Here is a 19,477-nt window from a genome sequence, read left to right as displayed (position 1 = left end):
CCCGGAATGAGAGATCGAGGATGCTGAGGCACTTGCTGTGCCTATGGTGTGCTGTGCTGGCTAGCAGTGGTGAAGGTTCTGACTCCGGCCCTGATCCCTCCACTTCACCAGGGCATGTTGAGTACACTGTTGAAAATCTCCCAGACACTGGTAAAACCATCTAAGGCTATGGAAGTAGGCTTATGGAACCCCACTGCTCTTAGGCAAAGGAGCAGACACAAGTCCTTCTGCCTCCAAAATGTTAGACAAGTGTCAAAAAGTCTAAGGCTTTAAAAGTTTTCCTTAGGGCTGGTACCTCAGATGTTGCGTCTTCTAAGCACCATAAAGGTGTCAGAGCTAAAACTGCCATCTTCAGACCCAAAGACACCCTCATCACTGAAACCATCTTCACTGTCAAATCCTGTCTGCACTGAAGCTACATGATATTTCATATTTTGCAGACCCACAGGGAGGCCCAGACACTGTCCGTGACCAATGGGATCATTATGATGTAGACCCAGTGAGTAAAGCTGAACCAGACCTGTACCCCTCTAAACCCTCGCCACCAGATGCTACCACAACCCATCATGAGGCTATTAGTAGGATGGCACAATATCATAAAGTGGATCTCTGCACTTTGCAGGATGAGGCTGACTTCTTAGTAGAGACACTAACTAGATCACATTGGACAGTCCAATGCTTATCTATGTTGAAAGGAATGCTTAAATCCACAGAGGAGATTTGTAAGCAGCCAGTCACATCCAGGGTAATAACACCAAGGGTGGACAAAAAATACAAGCTATGTCCATCTGACCCACTTTACATTAAGGGTCAAGTTACCTCTGATTCCTTGGTAGTTCACGTGGCTAGGAAGAGGGCTAATCCCCAGGGCACCGGAGATGCCACTCCAACAGACAAGAAAAGTTAAAAAAAAAATATGATGCAGCAGGAAAATGTGTTGCTGCACAAGCATCTAATCATCTCTGCATAGCTAACTCATCAGGTTTATTTTAATGTTATAATCAAGTCTAATGGGAAGGGATGCATGAGTTAAGCAGGATCTTCCTGAACAATATCACCAAAGGGGGTCTCAGTTACTGGAAGGAGGCTGACTCATTTCCAGTGCCATCATTCAGTGCGTACTAGATTCTGCTGATATCAGTGCACGGGAAGTCAAAACCAGTAATATTAGGCACCATCCATGTCTTAGAGTGTCAGACTTTAGGCCTGATGTTCAGCAATGTTTGCTCAATCTATCTTTTGATGGTTAACATTTATTTGGACCACAAGTAGATAAGATGTTAGAGAAAATTAATTTAAAAAGATACAGACACAGCCAAAGCCGTGGGTGTCCTACAAACTTCCCTGCATGGAGGCTTCTTTTGGATGGAACAGTATAGAGGTACAGCAAGACCTGCTACATCTACAGGCTCAGACATTGCACAAAAACAGCAAGGCTCATACCAGTCCCAGTATACCAGAGGTACCTGCTACAGACCACATTATAAAAATAATAGAGGCAGTGGTCGTGGTTCCGCCTCCAAAACCATCACTCCTACTAAGCAGTGGTAGAATAAGGCTCCCCTTTCAACATATAACACCAGAAGGGGGACGGCTATAACAGTACCAACAACACTGGGCACAAATTGCCACCTGTCAGTGTGTCCTTTCCGTCAGCAGAGACCGGCTCTGCCAAGAACTTAAACAACCCCACCCATAATACCATAACAAACACAAAATATATCACCAAGAGGAGGGTTAAGCACTGCTTCAAAAAAGGAGCTATAGAAGTTATCCCAAAACAACATCAACAACACAGGGTATACTTCCTTATACTTCTCGTTCCCAAAGAAGACAAGATGTTAAGGCCAATTCTAGACCTCGGGCCACTCAGCAGATACATCTCCTCATAACACTTTCACATGGTCACACTACAGGATGTGATCCTATTGTTATAGTAAGGAGATTTCATGACAGCCATAGATTTCAGACGCCTGCTTCCACATTCCCATACACTCAACACAGAGTTGCAATCTCTTTTCTCAAGTGAACAGGCAGCTTCACCAATTCAAGTTATTGCCATTCGGAGTAACTACAGCTCCACAATTATTCACCAAATGCCTTGCAGTGGTAGCAGCTTACCTCAGAAGGGGGTGGCACACATGTTCCCCTACCCGGATGATTGGCTCTTCTAATTTCCCACCAGCCAGCAATGTATACAGGACATACACAAGGTTATAAACCTTCTGTACAAATTAGGCTTAATATTCAGTACAGCAAAATCTCACTTCTCCAACCTTTGCAAGAGCATCCTTTCTTAGCCGGAACATTAAACTCCATTACAGCCAAATTCTATCCCATTCCGGATAGGGTGCAAAAGTTGCAGTTAGCATTGCCTCTGTTTTAACCACATCATCATGCCACAGTGAAGATAGTTCATCAGTTTTCTCTTAATGATGGCACCATGCATATCCATAGTACCAAACACCCGACTGTATATGTGCCCTCTTCAGTGCTTCCTTCAGTCACAGTAGTCTCAAGCGGAGGGGCATCTACAGGATCTAGTGTTTGTATGGCCAGCGACTCATCACTCTCTGCAGTGTTGGAACAGCAACAATATGTTGTAAGGGCAGCCCTTCAAAGCCCCTGTTCCACAAATCACCATTAACAGATGCGTCCCTGCAGGGTTGGGGGGTACATATACAGACCCTCCTAGTACATTGTCTGGGGCCACCAATTTAGAAACACTTTCACATCAGTGATCTAGAGCTTCGAGCAATTCAACTAGCTCTAAAAGCTTTTCACAACCATCTTGACAACAAAGTAGTCCTGGTCTGTTCAGACATGATTACAATGCATTATATTAAATAACAGGGCGGCACACACTCTACAGCTCTCTGTCAGATTGGGACACGCATGACATTGAGCCATTCATCACAAAATCCACCTCCTGGCAGAATACTTACCAGGAGTGGACAGCCACTTTGCAGATATGCTCAGTAGAATGTATCAGGCGGTACACAATCGACATAATACTTCTCCACTCATACTTCAAACGGTGAGGAACCCCTGGAGGTAGACCTCTTTGCAACACAACAGAACGCAAAATTCCAAAGCTTCAGCTCCAGGTTTCCTCACTCCCAATCCAAGGACAATGCTGTATGGGCTTATGCTTTTCTCCCAAAAACTCCTCACACTAATCCTAATAACCCCAACATGGATGTGCCAAGCATGGTTTACAACCCTACTACAACTGTCTGTAGTCCCACATGAGGAGATACTTCCCTGGCCACATCTAACTCAGGACCAGGTTAGAGTAATACATCCAAAACCCACACAGCTCAATCTGGCGATTTGGCTTCTGAGGTCTTAGAATTTGAACACCTTAATCCCCCAAAGGAATCCATGGACATTCTAAAAGAAGCATGTAGACCAAGTAGACAAGCATGTTATGTGGCGAAGTGAAAACGTTTTGTACATTACTGTTTAACCAAACTTCCATCGCCAGCGGTACAAGACCTCATTAGTTATCTCTTCTGTTTAAAGCAAGCAGGCCTTGCGTATACGTCACTTACTCTAAAATTTAGCAGCTCTAGCTGCTTACATGCAAAACAGATGTGTTACTATTTAAAGTTCCAGTAATCCAAGCATTTATGTAAAGCCTTAATAGTCATACCCCCTTCCACCCCACCAGTACCAGTCTGGAACGTTAATATTGTTCTCACAAGACTCACGGGACCACCCTTTCAGCCACTTTATTCTTGCGATCTACAATTCCTCACATGGAAGGCAGCTTTGTTTGGTAGGTATCACATCCCTTAAAAGAATAATTGAACTCCAAGCTCTCACATTGGAAGAACCTTTCTTCCAAGTATATCCATCAAAATTAGCACTTTATACTAACCCAAAGCTCTTCCCTAAAGTGGTGTCTGCTTTCCATGCGAACCAAACAATAGAGCTACAGTTTTTTTTTTTTACTAATCTAGATTCAGTGATTCAGTAGCAGAAAGAGCTCTCCACATGCTAGAAGTTAAGAGCATTAATGTATTACATAGCGAGAACTAAACGTTTTCGTAAAACACAACTCTTCGATGCATTTGCAAAACGCTGCAACAAAGTTCTCAGATGGGAATAGCCAGATGGATAGTTAGATGTATTCGGATTTGCTTTGGCAAAGCAAAGCTAGATCTACCTATAATTCCAAGAGCTCACTCCACAAGTAAAAAAAAAAAAAACGCTTAATGGCTTTTTTAGGAAACATCCCACTAGCAGATATTTGTAAAGCAGCTACACTGAATAACCCACATACATTCAGAAAACACTATTGTGTTGATGTCTTAGCTAATCAACAGGCTAGAGTGGGTCAAGCTGCATTACAAATATTTTTTCAAACGTCTACAACCACTAGCTGTAGGAGGCTGGACTGGCTTGTAGTGAGTACCTAGGGGTACTTGCACCTTGCACCAGGCCCAGTTATCCCTTATTAGTGTATAGGGTGTCTAGCAGCATAGGCTGATAGATAATGGTAGCTTAGCAGAGCAGCTTAGGCTGAACTAGGAGACGAGTGAATCTCCTACAGTACCACTTAGTGTCATATGCACAATATCATAAGAAAACACAATACACAGTTATACTAAAAATAAAGGTACTTTATTTTTATGACAATATGCCACAGTATCTCAGAGTGTACCCTCAGTGAGAGGATAGGAAACATACACAAGATATATGTACACAATACCAAAAATATGCAGTATAGTCTTAGAAAACAGTGCAAACAATGTATAGTTACAATAGGATGCAATGGGGACACATAGGGATAGGGGCAACACAAACCATATACTCCAAAAGTGGAATGCGAACCACGAATGGACCCCAAACCTATGTGACCTTGTAGAGGGTCGCTGGGACTATTAGAAAATAGTGAGGGTTAGAAAAATAGCCCACCCCAAGACCCTGAAAAGTGAGTGCAAAGTGCACTAAAGTTCCCCAAAGGACAAAGAAGTCGTGATAGGGGAATACTGCAGGAAAGACACAAACCAGCAATGCAACAACAATGGATTTCCAGTCGAGGGTACCTGTGGAACAAGGGGACCAAGTCCAAAAGTCACAAGCAAGTCGGAGATGGGCAGATGCCCAGGAAATGCCAGCTGTGGGTGCAAAGAAGCTTCTACTGGACAGAAGAAGCTGAGGTTTCTGCAGGAACGACAAGGGCTAGAGACTTCCCCTTTGGAGGACGGATCCCTCACGTCGTGGAGAGTCGTGCAGAAGTGTTTTCCCGCCGAAAGACTGCCAACAAGCCTTGCTAGCTGCAAATCGTGCGGTAAGCGTTTTTGGATGCTGCTGTGGCCCAGGAGGGACCAGGATGTCGCAAATTGCGTCAGGAGAGAGAGGGGACGTCGAGCAAGACAAGGAGCCCTCTCAACAGCAGGTAGCACCCGGAGAAGTGCCAGAAACAGGCACTACGAGGATGCGTGAAACGGTGCTCACCCGAAGTTGCACAAAGGAGTCCCATGTCGCCGGAGACCAACTTAGAAAGTCGTGCAATGCAGGTTAGAGTGCCGTGGACCCAGGCTTGGCTGTGCACAAAGGATTTCCGCCGGAAGTGCACAGGGGCCGGAGTAGCTGCAAAAGTCGCAGTTCCCAGCAATGCAGTCTGGCTTGGGGAGGCAAGGACTTACCTCCACCAAACTTGGACTGAAGAGTCACTGGACTGTGGGGGTCACTTGGACACAGTTGCTGGATTCGAGGGACCTCGCTTGTCGTGCTGAGAGGAGACCCAAGGGACCGGTGATGCAGTTCTTTGGTGCCTGCGGTTGCAGGGGGACGATTCCGTCGACCCACGGGAGATTTCTTCGGAGCTTCTAGTGCACAGAGGAGACAGACTACCCCCACAGCATGCACCACCAGGAAAACAGTCGAGAAGGCGGCAGGATCAGCGTTACAGAGTTGCAGTAGTCGTCTTTGCTACTATGTTGCAGTTTTGCAGGCTTCCAGCGCGGTCAGCAGTCGATTCCTTGGCAGAAGGTGAAGAGAGAGATGCAGAGGAACTCGGATGAGCTCTTGCATTCGTTATCTAAAGTTTCCCCAGAGACAGAGACCCTAAATATCCAGAAAAGAGGGTTTGGCTACCTAGGAGAGAGGATAGGCTAGCAACACCTGAAGGAGCCTATCAGAAGGAGTCTCTGACATCACCTGGTGGCACTGGCCACTCAGAGCAGTCCAGTGTGCCAGCAGCACCTCTGTTTCCAAGATGGCAGAGGTCTGGAGCACACTGGAGGAGCTCTGGACACCTCCCAGGGGAGGTGCAGGTCAGGGGAGTGGTCACTCCCCTTTCCTTTGTCCAGTTTCGCGCCAGAGCTGGGCTAAGGGGTCCCCTGAACCGGTGTAGACTGGCTTAGGCAGAATTGGGCACATCTGTGCCCAAGAAATCATTTCCAGAGGCTGGGGGAGGCTACTCCTCCCCTGCCTTCACACCATTTTCCAAAGGGAGAGGGTGTAACACCCTCTCTGAGGAAGTCCTTTGTTCTGCCATCCTGGGCCAGGCCTGGCTGGACCCCAGGAGGGCAGAAGCCTGTCTGAGGGGTTGGCAGCAGCAGCAGCTGCAGTGAAACCCCTGAAAAGGCAGTTTGGCAGTACCAGGGTCTGTGCTACAGACCACTGGGATCATGGGATTGTGCCAACTATGCCAGGATGGTATAGAGGGGGCAATTCCATGATCATAGACATGTTACATGGCCATATTCGGAGTTACCATTGTGAAGCTACATATAGGTAGTGACCTATATGTAGTGCACGCGTGTAATGGTGTCCCCGCACTCACAAAGTCCTGTGAATTGGCCCTGAACAATGTGGGGGCACCTTGGCTAGTGCCAGGGTGCCCTCACACTAAGTAACTTTGCACCTAACCTTTACCAAGTAAAGGTTAGACATATAGGTGACATTTAAGTTACTTAAGTGCAGTGTAAAATGGCTGTGAAATAACGTGGACGTTATTTCACTCAGGCTGCAGTGGCAGGCCTGTATAAGAATTGTCAGAGCTCCCTATGGGTGGCAAAAGAAATGCTGCAGCCCATAGGGATCTCCTGGAACCCCAATACCCTGGGTACCTCAGTACCATATACTAGGGAATTATAAGGGTGTTCCAGTAAGCCAATGTAAATTGGTAAAATTGGTCACTAGCCTGTTAGTGACAATTTGAAAGAAATGAGAGAGCATAACCACTGAGGTTCTGATTAGCAGAGCCTCAGTGAGACAGTTAGTCACTACACAGGTAACACATTCAGGCACACTTATGAGCACTGGGGCCCTGGGTGACAGGGTCCCAGTGACACATACAACTAAAACAACATATATACAGTGAAAAATGGGGGTAACATGCCAGGCAAGATGGTACTTTCCTACACTAGCTAGCCACTGCTTTTGGGGAACATTGCTTTACATTCTATGCTAAGCGCACGTATCCACAATCAACACATGCTATAATTGGAATACATATTACAGTGTAAGCATCTGTTCGTAACATGTAGTGCCGTAGATTCATATGCACCCACCCTCCTCCCTGGAAGCTAATGGTTGACATACTTCTTTATTAATATTTTACCGTATCCTCATCTTCACTCAGGCTCATTGTTAGAAATAGGGTCTCTAGTTGGCAGTCCGTTTGCACTCTGTCCAAGTAGGGACCCTCACTCTAGTCAGGATAAGGGAGATACCCACTCAAATAACCCCTGCTCACCCCTTTAGTAGCTTGGCACGAGGAGTCAGGCTTATCTCAGAAGCAATGTATAAAGCAATTGCACATAACACAGAGTAATAAGTGAAAACACTACAAAAGGACACTACACCGGTTTTAGAAAAATAGCCAATATTTATCTATATAAAACAAGACCAACTACAATAAAAATCCAACATACAGTAATAAAAATATGAATTCTGCAAGATTCACTCAAAAATGCAGTTCCTTGAAGTCGATAGCTCCACTTGGGGCTATCACGGCGTTAAGATCAGCAAAACCAACAGTTCAGGCCGGCTGCGGTGTTGCGGGCCAGCTACGGTGTCAGGAAGACCCCCAAACAGTACATTGGATTTGCAGGGCGTCGTGGTCCTTGCTGTGAGACTCGGGGAGCGACGTCGCTGACGTCGCGGTGTTGGTTCAGGAGTCGTTGGGCCCTTTAGGTCACATGCGTTGCAGATTGAACTCCAGGCTGATGAAGTCAGGTGCGCGGGCATGGATGGCGTCTGGGCTGCGGTGCAAAGTGGGACAACGCGACGTGCGGTGTCCATAGGTCACGGTGCTGAAGCGCTGTCATCGGTGGGCCCAAGCCAGCGGTGCGGGACGGTGCTTCGTGACCCTCACAAGCGGTGTCCACAGGCCACGGTGCAGGCAGGATGCCTGGTGACAACACAGGAGTCAATGGTGCTGGCGTCGATGGACCGGGGCTGGTGTGCGGGACGGGATAGTGCTTTCTGTACCTCACAAGCAGTGTCCACAGGCCACGGTGCAGGCAGCGGTGCCGGTGTCAGCATGAACGTCGTCGCCGGGGATGCCCAGGCTGCAGTGTGAGCAGGCGATGCCGGAGTGCGGGGCCCACAGGTCGCGGTGCGAGCAGTGGTTCGGTGAAGTTGTCTGATGACGGCGTCAGTGAGACCAGGGTCACGGTGCGAAGCGGGGCAATGTGACTCCGTGCGGAGTCGGCAGGTGACTGTGCAGGCCAGCGGCATCGTTGGCGGCATCACAGTGGTTTATCCTCTTGAGCAGCACAAAACACACAGTTTCCAGTGCTGCAGGTCGATGAAACTGAAGTCTTTGGTGTCCCTGAGACTTCCAACAGGAGGCAATCTCTACTCCAAGCCCTTGGAGAACTTTCTCAAGCAAGACACACAGCAAAGTTCACCCTTTGCACTCTTTTCAGGCAGAAGCAGCAACTGCAGGCCGGTCCAGCAAAGCAACACAGCAAAGGGACAGTACTCCCTTATACCCAGTACTGCCTTAGAAGTTGGCAAACTTCAAAGCAAATCCTCAAGTGTTTGCAAGATCCTTCCTTGTCCAGGCCAGGCCTCAGACGCACACCAGGGGGTCGGAGACTGCATTGTGTGAGGGCAGGCACAGTCCTTTCAGGTGTGAACGACCACTCCTCCCTCCTCCTAGCTCAGATGGCTCATCAGGAAATGCATGCTACACTCCCGTCCCCTTTTGTGTCACTGTCCAGAGAGGTGCAAAACAGCCCAACTGTCAAAGTGACCCAGACAGACAATCCACAAACAGGCAGAGTCACAGAAAGGTTTACACAAGAAAATGTCTACCTTCTACAAGTGGCATTTTCAAACAGACAGTTTAAAAACCAACTTCACTAAAAGATGTATTTTTAAACTGTGAGTTCAGAGGCCCTAAACTCCACATTTTTATCTACTTTCAAAGGGAATCTGCGCTTTAAGGATGTTTAAAGACAGCCCCCATGTTAACCTATGAGAGAGAGAGGCCTTGCACAGTGAAAGCCGAATTGGGCAGTATTTCACTGATAGGACATATAAAACACACTAGCATATTTCCTACCTTAAACATACACTGCACCCTGCACCTGGGGCTACCTAGAGCCTACCGTAGGGGTACCTGACATGTAGTAAATGGGAAAGGTTTAGGCCTGGCAAGTGGGTACACTTGCCCAGTTGAATTGGCAGTTTAAAACTCTACACAGACACTGCAGTGTCAGGTCTGAGCCATGGTTACAGGGCTACTAATGTGGGTGGCACAACCAGTGCTACAGGCCCACTAGTAGCATTTGATTTACAGGCCCTGGGTACCTCTGGTGCACTTTACTAGGGACTTACCAGTAAATCATATATGCCAATCATGGATAAACCAATCAACAGTACAATTTCTATAGGGAGCACTTGCACTTTAGCACTGATTAGCAGTGGTAAAGTGCACAGAGACAATAAACAAGCAAAAACAGACCTATAAAAATAGGAGGAAGAAGGCAAAAAGGGATAACCCTGCAAAAAGGGCCATTCCCAACACTCATCCTTTATCTCACTATGTTGCTCTTATGCTAAGCTTACCCGATGAGCTCGAAATAATCTAACAAAGGAGCCGATGATCATGTGCAGCACAAACTATAGGAGGAGTCACTTATGCCTCATGACTCAAAAGACTTTGAAGAAAAACATGTTGCAGACGTCCAACCCAACACTAGATGGCAGGAATGTGCTAAGCATATGTATCTAAGCATATGAATCTACATCACATAGATTGCTTGCATGGTAAGTAACATATTTTCTCTATTATTTGTACTATTTACATCTCATTCCCTGACTCTAGCTCCAGATATGACGTCTCGCCGGAAGCCTGCACCCAGAACTAGGAAACTACCACAAGGTTCAGGCTCGGACAGCCAAGACCAATCACACCACTCTCAGCCTCGAAAAGACACCAGACAGAGGATCTTCCTTCCAAAGCACCATCAGATAAATGTCTATGAACGCCTGGAGAGTGCCATGTTGATAGTGACCCACCAAAAAAAAGGGGGGCTAGGCCAGACACTTAGGGTTTGCCACATTGGTCAAAACTGTTTGGCATGAAAAAGGACTTTCAAAATCAGAGTAATCTCAACATCAAGGCAGTGAACCTCAAGTCTGATAGGGCACGAGTCCAAACGTTTTTCCGAAATCAACACTAAAACAAATTACAACTCCTGGCACCAAAGAGGGCGAGCAATGTGACTAGTCAGATTCTTGCACCTTGATCTGCAGCAAAGCATATAATAGCATAGCTACCTTCTTCAACTAAGCTTACTTAAATGTGAAGGGGATCAGCATTTGAAGTGGCTATATCAGAAGATATTAGGGCATGCTTCATTCCTAAAAAGAGACGGGTAGAATCAGCACTACATAAGCCACAAATAAGTGTGACAACCAAACCTCTACCACCTCTGCAAATGTCGTCAAAACAATCCATTCTCTCTGAGAAGCACATAGTGACAGAGGCACTGCCAATTCATGAAAGTACAGACTTTATGAATATTAGGACGATATCTGGCATAAATATAGTGCTGACTTACAGGATGGCCCCTTATTAGAGCCACCTCCGATACAAGAATCACCTTGGGGTGATACATGTGCATACCACACGGTTATAGTGAAGGCTGTACAAACTCACAATGTGACAATACAGGAGGACAAAGAAGATGTCCTCATCCACACACTTTCATAAACAGAGCTCACCACACAGTCTCTTCCTATGGCAAAGACTGTTTTAAACTGTTCAACAGCGAACTTTAAGTACCCAGTGAAATTGAGGATGGTAACTGCTAAAAGTGAAAAAAGAAAGCCATACCTATGCCACAGGATGAATTATTAATACAAGAATATGTTCTGCCCGACTCACTCATCGCCCACACTGGACAAAAAAGTGTGATCATGCAAGATACTGGCACTCGCTGACCCCGGATAAAGAAAGTAAGTGCATAGACACAACATGAAAGTTCTTGAAACAGCAACACAGTGGCACCGTCCATGCTCAGTGGCTGTCTTGTCAAGATATAACGGATCAATGGGAGGAGATGGCCACACTATTGCAACACCTCTCTGTTACCTACAGGAAAAGAGGTAAGGAGACTGTGCATGAGGGGAAAATCATGCCAGATGCTGTTATGTACTGCTCTCCAGATGCAGCAGTTATATAACACAGGCAAGTCAACAAGTGCCGTGCATGGCTTAGAATCTTGGTCTTTCCTCCAGAGGTGCAGCAGCATCTCATAAACCTCAATTTCAACAACAAGCTTTTATTTACCCCAGAAATAGATGTGATGGTTTAAAAAAATCAAGATATATTTGCTGCCAAAGCCATGTGGTTTTACTACATCCATAGCAAGAGCAGGGTTTTTGGAGGCTTCACACACTCAGACAACAATTTCCACAGGAGCCCTTACAAGGAGAATAGCAACAGCATAAGCAAGGACAGTATCCAAGAGTGGGCTTCAGATGGAACAGCTGCACCAAGGGGAGAGATGCACAAGGTAGAGGCATCTTTGATTCCAAGCAGTGATCCCACCCCCTCCAACTGTCTGGGAACGACTGACAATAAACCTCCCTCATTGGCAGTATTTCACCTCTGACCAGTGGGTCCTTTCCACTGTTAGCCCCCGTTATTGCATAGAATTTCACCCCACCAAGCATACCACATCCACACTACATCATTGAGGACCATCGCAAACTCTTGCTATAAGAGGTTCAAGCTCTGCTATTAAAAGAGCAGTCTGTGTATTTCAACAAATTCATACAAGACATGTGGTCAGTTCCTCATACTCAAGACAAAGTATTGTGGACAATACTAAACCTTGTAGTGTTCATATGAAGCATTATATCACCTCACATCAAAATGACCCCTCTGCATCGTGTCATTACTCTGCTGCAAGTGTGGGGGCAATATGGCAACTGTCAACCACTTCAGTATATGAGTTCATCTTGCTCACTGCTAGTACCTCATGTTTGGGGTTCATTATCATTTCAGCATATTACTGTTCGGAGTTATAGCAGCCCTAGAAGTATTCATTAATTGTCTTGCCATTGTTGTAGCTCTTTTACAGTGCAGACTCATTAATGTTTTTCTGTACCTTGATGATTGGCTAGTAAAGGGGAGTATCTACGCACTGGTTTACCTCATTCAGAAGTTGGGATTTTCTGTAAATAGAAATAAATCTCATTTTTGACCTCAGAAGATTCAAGCATTTCGAGGAGCCACATGAAATGCAATAACAAAGCATTGCATTTCATGTGAAAGTGATGTATTTCAACACTGCTTCCCCTTTTCCAAAGGTCATATCGTTTGACAGTGAGAATTATTAAACCGTTAGGGATGATGGAGTCATGTACTCCACTAGTACCAAATGCTAGCTTACACATGCTTCGACTTCAAGTGCGTTTTACAAGATTGGGGTCTCAGGCGACTGAGGAATTGGAAGATCTGGAGTTGGAGGATCAGAGTGTTCAGCACAACTTAAATGGTGGAATCAAAAGAATCTCTTGCTGTGAAGGTCTTTTCTCAACAGCCACAAGTGACCATCAGTACAGATGCATTCACACTGGGTTGAGGAGCACACATGATCAGTTTAACAGCCTTGGGCAAACAATCACCACAGGAATATCTCCTGAACATAGGTCTACTGACAGTGCAACTAACTTGTGGACCATTTCACACACACACTAATGCAACAAGGTACTTCTCAGTCTCAGACACCATGACAACCATGTATTACATTCAGAGGCAGGGGCCCACACACCCTCCACAGGGATGTATAATGGAAAAACGCATGCATATATCACATATGCTTTTACAAAGTGGTCTCCACTACCTCCACGTCTTTACCACGCATGCCTTTACAGCAAATTTCATAGTAAAAACATGTTTGTTAAAGGAACGTGCGTGGTAAATTCTCCTCCACCCTGCCCCCTTACACCTGATACCATACTTAACCCTGCCCAAGTCCCTAAAACTGCCCCTTCCACTCTCTACCCTGAGCCCTAAACCCTTGCTGCCTTGAACCCTAAAGGTAACCCTGACCTGTCCTCAAAACTATCCCAACATCCATGTCCCTGACCTGAACCCTAAAATCTACCCTGCCCTGTCCTAAAAACTACCCTGGCACCACCCCAGCCCTGAACCCTAAAACCTACTATGCCCTGTGCTTAAAACTACTCAACCACCCACCCTAAAACCTACCTAACCTTGCTCTAAAAACTGCCAGACCCCACCGCCCTGTACCCTAAAACCTACCCCGCATTGTCCTAAAAACTACCCTGACCCGCCGCTCCTGAACCCTAACACCTAACCTACCCTGTCCTAAAATCTACCCTGACCCCCCCACCCCTGCCCTTAACCCTAAAACCTACCCCACCCTGTCCTAAAAAACTTCCTCACCCCTGCCCTGAACCCTAAAATCTACTCCACTCTGTCCTAAAAACTACCCCAACCCCCGCCCAGAACCCTAAAGCCTACCCCAACCTGTCCAAAAGACAACCCGCCCTGATCCCTAAAACCCACCCTGTCCTAAAAACGACCAAATCCCCCAGCCCCCGCCCTCGACCCTAAAACCTACCCTGCACTGTCTGAAAATCTACCCCAACCCCCTGCCCGAACCCTAAATCCTACCTCATTCTGTCCTAAAAATGACCCTGACCCCTCCCCCCACCCTGAACCCTAAAGCCTACCCCAACCTGTCCTAAAAATGACCCCTCCCTGAAGCCTAAACCTAACCCGCCCTGTCCTAAAAACTAACGGCCCTCCCACCCCCGCCCTGTACCCTAAAACCTACCCTGCACTGTCCCAAAATCTACCCCAACCACCTACCCTAAAACCTACCTCATCTTGTCTTAAAAACTACCGGACCCTGCCCTGTCCCCTAAAAAATACCCCGACCCCACCCTAAAACCTACCCCACCCCCCACCCTAAAACCTACCCCACCAGGTCCTAAAAACTAACCTGATCCTCCATCCCTGAACACTAAAACCTACCCTGCCCGGTGCTAAAAACTACCCGATTTCCCCCACCCTGTCCTAAAAACTACCGGACCCCACCCTGTACACTAAAACCTACCCCACATTGTCCTAAAAACTACCCCTCCCCCTCCTCTGAAGCCTAAAACCTAACCCACCCTGTCCTAAAAACTACCCGACCCGAACCCTAAAACCTCCCCTACCCTGTCCTAAAAAAATACCCCTACCCACCCACTCCTTCCCTGAACCCTAAAACCTAACCCGCCCCATCCTAACAACTACCCGGAAACCTCTGCCCCCACTCTACCCTAAAGCCAACCTGCGCTGTCCTAAAAAGTACCCTGACCCCTTGCCACGTCCTGAACCCTAAAGCCTACCCCGCCAAGTCCTAAAAACTATCCCAACCACCCCCACCCTGAACCCTAAAGCCTACCCTGTGTTTAAAAACTACCCCTGAACCCTAAAATCTACCCTCCCTGTCCTAAAAACTACCCCTGACTCCCCACCATGTGCTAAAAACTACCCAAACCTCCCTCCCCAAACCCAGCCCTACTTACCTCTCTCCTTTGTCCTCTGCTCCTTCCTGGACACCTAGACCGCTTTATCTGCCGTTACCATTAATATGCATAGTAAATGCATATGCTGGTTAATGGCAGCGTGGACAGTGAATTACGTTGTAATATCTAGCGCAGACAGATTGGTATTGGTATCCATCACCAGGCTTACGTGGTGGATAACAACTTTACAATCTTATCAGCAGAAGCCATCAGCGCACTAACAACTTGTAAATGAACACTCATTTTGCTTTCAGTATTGGAGCACACGGACAGTAGATTTGTTGAACACATACAAGAACGCAAAATGCCAAAACGTCATGTCCAGATACCATCACTTGTAGTTTCTTTAATTCCCTACAACATAGTTGGTCAGGGTATTTGCTAACACTGTTCCCCATTACCATTGATTACATATTTCATCAAGATAATGCACCAATCTTCAATATGATACTCAATGCTCCATCATGAACTCGAAAGCCATGGCTCTCTTTGATTCTAGAAATGTCAGTCCAGAATCAGACAAGCTGCAACTGTGTCCAGACCTGCTCGCACACCATCAAGACCATTTACTACATCACAGCTAGCAGTGAGCTTAATCTTACAATTTGTCACTTGAAACTTTCAGCCCTTACCTTTGCTGTGCAAACTATTTGTCAATTGCTACGTTTGAGTCCGGCCTAGCCTCCACTTTAGTGCACGTACACTTAGCAGCTATAGCCGTATACCTTCAAAATAAACAGCATCAGTCCATTTTTTTCAAATCCTGATAGTCACAACCTTTATGGAAGGCTTAAAATAGGTAACATCCTCCAGATTACCTCTAGTCCTTAAGTGTAGAAATCTTAATATTGTTCTCACTCAGCTGTTGAGGCCTCCTTTTGAGCATCTTATTGTGTACTGCAATTACATTCAAGGAAGGTAGTTTACTTAGTAGCAAACACATCCTTGCACAGAGTTAATAAGCTACTGGCTGGAATGCACCAGGAATGCACCGTTGCTTGTTGCACAAGATAGTGTGGCATTTTCATGTTAATTAGTCCATTGTACTATTCCCCCACCGGCTACAAAAATACATGATTGCAGAAAGAGCGCTACATACTTTAGATCAGTCTTCTACATCAGGTAGCGTATGAGCTACTAACAGTTCACTGGCTGTATGTAAGTTGCGCTCAAGTGTGCAGCCTAGCCTACTAAATTAGCAGCTATTGTGTGATTGAATTCATCATATGTGTATCCTTAAATAGAAAAGCATGTATTCTGGATGAAAGCATATGCTCAAAAAGTGATGTTTTGAGAAAAATGGATTTCCAAAATATATTTAAATCTGAAATAAAATGTGAGTGATACATCATGCAGGTTTGGGGAGACTTAGTACAAATAATACCTTGGTGTTAATGGAATTCCAGCTGTGGTTGTCCGGTATAACTCATGTAGAGGCATTCCAGATTGATAAAGCCTTTTTTTTTTTTTCACATTACTGCTTACAAATCTGCCTTGTGCACTGAGGTGGACACTACTAGTAAACTTGTGTAGGGTGGCCACTGTTATAATCGTGTCTGACTTGGTCACTATTTCAGCAGTAATGATAGTAGCTCAGGAATATTTTCAAAGAACACCAGTAGCTCCTGTTATAGAATAGGGTGGAGGCCCCTGCCTTAGATATTAGAGGAGCCATTATCTTTTATTCTTGCCATTCCAAGTACATTTGAAAAACAAAGCAACTATGTTTCTTATTCCCAGCTGCATATTGCGACCCAGTATCATAGGCAGGTAGAGTGTATGGTGTATTCAGTTTGGTTATGCTAAAACTAAATATACATTAATCACCAGTTCTAGAACACATTCTACCCATAAGAAAATGATCACTAATGCTGTTTTTTGCGGGTAATCTCTGATTAGCAGAAATCTGCAACACTACTTGGACATTTAGCCACTCATTCACAAAGAACCATTCTGTGGACAATCATAGCAGGCATGAATCGCAGGTTGGAAAAATGGTACTTATGACATTGAAACATCTGTTACGGCATCTGTTACAACTTCCAAGCTACCTCTTCAAGGTAATAGGTACAGCTTTTTAGCCTATGCACCAGCAAATGATCTTCATGTACCTGTAATAATAGAATTGCTTCTTGTAGTGTTATTTATTCAAGTGTGTCCTGCCTGCTTTTTCGGATACAAACAAGTAGTAAGATATGAGGTACTTTTTATTTTAGCACTACATTTTATTATTCCATGTTGTTACACTTGTTTTGCAGAGATCATAATGCTGCACACTTACACACTTATACGCCCCTAAAGGGTAAAAGCACAATCAGAGGTAGAGTTTTTCTCCTGATGCATTGTGGGGTTTTGGAAGGGTATCACAAGTCACCTCGAAACCGAAACTCATTCTTCAAAGGCATACATCTTGTAACATCAAGCCAAACGGTAGATGTCAGGAGTGTGAACAGCATGCGAATCCACAGAACTGCAGGCTGCAAACCACTTGTTAAAGTTGAGCTGAACTTGATATCAGTCATTGACTAGCAGACTGCTCCTTTGCTTCTGCATTGGTCAGATTTGTTCCTATTTCTGGTGCTACATCTTTAAAAGAAAGGAAGGAGATAACTGTTGGATCCTCAGAGAAGGCCAGCATATATCCAGTGGAGAGTTCACTCTTCTGCAGTCTGTGAATCGTCTACACACTGACGTGCCACAGAGACTATCATAGGGGACATAGAGGAGAACCTGCAGGCTTACCCAGGACATTCTTATCAGTGGCTTGCATAAATGAAAAAAAAATTAAAGAGAAGTTACCAAGCGTGATAGACAAACTGCAGAAAATGTGGTAGAGATGCAGGAGGTTGGAGACCTAGATATTCTCTACTGGTGGCCATGATGAAATTACTTGTAAAACCTGAAGTTCTTTAAGATCGCTGAATATGTACCAATCTGATTGTTTTGGGTGTTGTGGCCTAAATATCACAGAAGCCTTCCTTGGCAAAATACTCAAAATGATGGCTGACTTACTTTCAACCATCTAAATATAATAGTCCATTGAAGGTGATATACAGGCTTGCTCCCATCTAACACAAAATTCAAACCGGAGTAGGCAGCAGAGGGACTGTGATTTTGAGTAACATGGATCTGGGCAATTGCATATTGTGGAAGAGCTTACCTAGGAACTCTTTGATTATGGGAGAGCGATTCCTTCTACTTTTCTAGACTTGCATCTAACTGCACTTGCAAGGAAGAAAGTTTTTTTTTTTTTTTTTATAAACAAGAAAGCACTGCTGGCAAAAGGACTTAGTCTCACTGAGGTTCCTTGCAAGTCTGAGGACTGAACAAAAGAGCAAATCGTTTAGTTACACACACACATGACTCACTGAGCAACAATAGCATGAATTCCAGATTCTAAATGTGGTTATTCACTGCAATGTTGTAGCAACAATGGGAAATAAATGTTGTTTATGCCATAAAGGAATTCTAGGGTTGGTTGACAGGACTGTCTTTGAGTTTGCCTGTGCAGTGCCGGCTCTGTGCTCCACTGGTGAGCAGAGAGCACAGCTTCAGCCAGAGAGGAAGTTGGAAGACACAGGGTGGTGGAGGTGGGTGGCAGAAGGCCAGATTTTTATTTATTTGTGACTGGGAGAAGAGGTACTGTTATGTATGGTTCCCCTGTTACTCATCTGACCCTGCATACCAGTTCAAAGCAGGAGCAAATGTTGAAGGGGACCGTACATAACATAGAATGATACAGGTAAAAAGTAAATAACAAGGATTTTTTTTTTTACCTCTAGGTTCTGCTTGACACCATAGACAACTGTGGCCTTGCTTTTGTGGTCTGGCTGATCGTGCTCAGAACCCGGAGGTTCAAAAATATTCACTATTATCTATCATTCTTTGTGTTCTCCCAAGTTGAATCAGCACATGCATGCTTGAGAGTCTTCTGTCAGAGATAGAGAGGTAGCCTTGGGTGCATCCTAGGGGAGTGGTGAAAAACAGTTTCCATTCTGAGGAGGTTTGAGGTTACATCTACAGGGGTTGCAATAAGAGGAGACTATGTTGTATGAAAAGGGTCTTACTGCTGTCTCTCTCCTTTCCCATTTCCTCCTTGGGATCTAATGAGCCACAAAGTTTGCTTCTGAGGTGATCCTTTTGGGGAATAGTTTAACTATAAATACTTTAGGAAATTAAAATATTACAGAGTTGTCACATAGGAGTATACTATAAATGTAAAGCTTATCAGCAATGATTCTCTTCTAATTGGTTACCGGTATACAGATATAAACCTGAAAAATGACTTACCTTGTTAGTTATTGGTTTTTCGTCCTGAATAAATGAACTATAATTCTGATTGAGTTTGTATTAAACAGTCAAGTTTTTGCTAATTGAGAACTTGATTTGAGGAAATAACTCCTAAAATCAAGGTGCATTAGAATCAGATAAACTTGACAGTAAATTGACA

The 19,477-nt window shown here is 45.1% G+C and overlaps 1 protein-coding gene across 2 annotated transcripts in view; it reads left to right on the top strand.

The window, feature by feature from the left end:
* The window catches only part of USP34 (ubiquitin specific peptidase 34), a 1,940,069-nt gene that overhangs the window by 281,685 nt on the left and 1,638,907 nt on the right, over positions 1 to 19,477 (top strand). The window lies entirely within an intron of this gene.

This window comes from Pleurodeles waltl, chromosome 5 (assembly GCF_031143425.1).
Source record: "Pleurodeles waltl isolate 20211129_DDA chromosome 5, aPleWal1.hap1.20221129, whole genome shotgun sequence".
NCBI lineage: Eukaryota > Metazoa > Chordata > Amphibia > Caudata > Salamandridae > Pleurodeles > Pleurodeles waltl.
Note: the sequence above shows the minus strand (reverse complement) of the source record. Positions and strands in the feature narration are given on the sequence as shown.